Source organism: Tupaia chinensis, unplaced genomic scaffold, assembly GCF_000334495.1.
Source record: "Tupaia chinensis unplaced genomic scaffold, TupChi_1.0 Scaffold143746_1, whole genome shotgun sequence".
Lineage (NCBI taxonomy): Eukaryota > Metazoa > Chordata > Mammalia > Scandentia > Tupaiidae > Tupaia > Tupaia belangeri.
Genome location: NW_006203595.1, coordinates 307887 through 310385, shown reverse-complemented (window position 1 = coordinate 310385; position 2499 = coordinate 307887).

Below are 2499 nucleotides of genomic sequence, written 5' to 3'. Positions count from 1 at the left end.
CGCTTTATTTCCCTAGGCTTCCTCCATTCTCCCCAGCCTTCTCCCTCCTTCCTTCTTTCTCTGCAGCCTCCCTACCCCCAGCCCACCTGGGCTCCCTATATATCTGTCCCGCGAACCAGTCCTCTTTTGCCACCAGGCAAGCACTGATAGGCTGAGGCAGTGCCTACGCGTTCCAGAACAGGAACAATAACCAAATATGGGCTTGTTTATGTAGAGGTCTGGGTGCTCTCGGCGCCATGTTAGGGCGGGGGCGCTCTACAGACAAGTAGAGACAGTGGGGTAGGGGAGGAGAAAAGTTGAGACAGACAGACACACTAGGGGCTGAAGAGCTGGCCCTTGTTTGGGCGAGGGAAGGGGGCCCTGCCACCAAGCAGGAACCGTTGAGAGTCTTGGAAGATAAGGATGCATGGATACTGTCTACCCTTCTCAGGCTGCCCACAAAGACCCACAGGGGGTACTCTGATACTAGGAAAAAGCATCAAGGGGGAGCACTACTCCTCCAATTACTTAGAGTGAAGAGACTTGGGGAAGGGAGGAAAAAAGGTAGACAAAAAGTAACTTGTTAGCCTTGAACCCTCACTGGAGATTTGAGAGTATGGGCTGCAACTAGGAAGAGTTGGGTGAATTTGGGAATTGGTTTTCTCATTTGCTCCTGTACAGAGACATCACTGTCTCCAAGGGACAGGAGGGTGGAGGGGCTGAGAAGGAACTGCACTGTAATTAGAGAATGCTGCTGTTCCTGTCCTCCCAGAGCACACTTAGGAGAGGACACAGGCAGTCACAATGGAGTTTAGCCCAGGGATGGAAGGGCCTGGCTACCACCCATAGCCCTGTGGGTTCCTGCTAACAGGAGCCAACAGTCTCTCCATGAGGAGGAAGAAACCTTAGCACCGAAGGGCTTGAGAGAAGCTGAGAGGAAGTGAGCAAACCTAATTCCAAGTTTGGCTTGATGCGCTGGTCTCTCCCAAGGTCCAGGATCAAAGAATTGCTGCTTTCAGGAGGAAAGCCTGCCTTGGTCACATACCAAGTAAAATACTCTCCAACTATCTCCCCATCCTATGCTGGCTTAGGTAAAACAAACACAATCACAGAAGAATTCCTTTCCCTTCCTCTGAGGCCCTATCCTATTTGGCCATGATGGGGTAAAAAGCCTTTAGAGTAGACAAAGTCCAGTCCAGACTGAGGGACAAGGCAGGAACTTTCCCCTTCTTGTAGGAAGAAAGGACAACAGGGTTCACAGAAGCAGCCCTGGAGGAAAAAGGCCTCCCCTGGAGAGGCTGCAAGAGTGACATTAGAGAGCATAAGAATGGCTACACAGACACGCCAGGGGAAGCATTAATGTGGCAAGCCCACTGATGAGCTCCCCATAGTGCAAGGGATCTACCCAGTCTTGTCAGACCTTCCCTACTATTCCCACCTTTCCCATCAAACCCATTTACAACTAGACAAGCCCCTAACAGTAAGTGCCTGGGGGTGAGTGAGGGTTCTTAAGAACCATGGTTTGTGGAGATCCAGCAAGTGGTGTGGTGGTTAAGGTGCTGGACTCCCACATGGCCAGTTGGTTTGAGTCCTAGAGCTGGTGCTCGCTCTTTCTTTCACTCTTTCTGGTAAGCACTTGTCCCCCATAGCAAATTAAACAAAATAGTAATGATAATAAATACAATTAAATAAAATAATCCTTTATATATATATTGAGCTATGGTTTGCATTTCCCTTATGATGAGATTTGAATGTTTTTCATATGCTTTTGGGCCATTCGTATGTCTTTTGAGAGTTGTTTTTTCAGATTGTCCATAGTGAAGGGAAAAAAATGACATTGCTAATCATATATGTGTCTCAAAAAGACCACCTGACTAGAACAAAAATTGAAGGTACTAGCATAATGTAATGTTCTTTGTCAAAGATGATAAATATGGTAAATAGCCTTGATTTGATTATCACATACTGCATGCATGCTTTGAAAATCCATATTGTCATATTGTTCCCTACAGCTGTATAACAAACAGTTAAATGTAAGAAATTATATATAAAAAAGTACAATCTGTTGAATTTTAGGCTCCAGTGTGATAAAATTCCTCTTCATCTTAATTTGATCATTACACATTATATATAGGTATTGAAAGATCACACTGTGCCCTACAAATATGTACAATTACTATGTGTCAGTAATAACATTTAACAAATCCCTCAGTAGAGATATTGAGAATGATCGTTGGCAGAATCCTCCAGTGATCTGTATCTGGCAAATTGGAGAAAAGTAGGTGAGCCAAATAGACAATGCCCAGGGAGGATGTAGCATTTTAGGGCAGGATATAGCACTGGCTTTGGCACATTGAAAGTACAGATTGAAGGAGTAGCTTTGCCAGTGATCAGTTGTACCATCTTGGGTAAATCGGTTAACCTCTCTGGACCCCTGACTTTGTCCTCTGTATAACAACAGGTTTGGACTCGAGGTTCTGTAAGGCTCTTTCCATGACTAATAAGCTAAGCCTCAGAAAG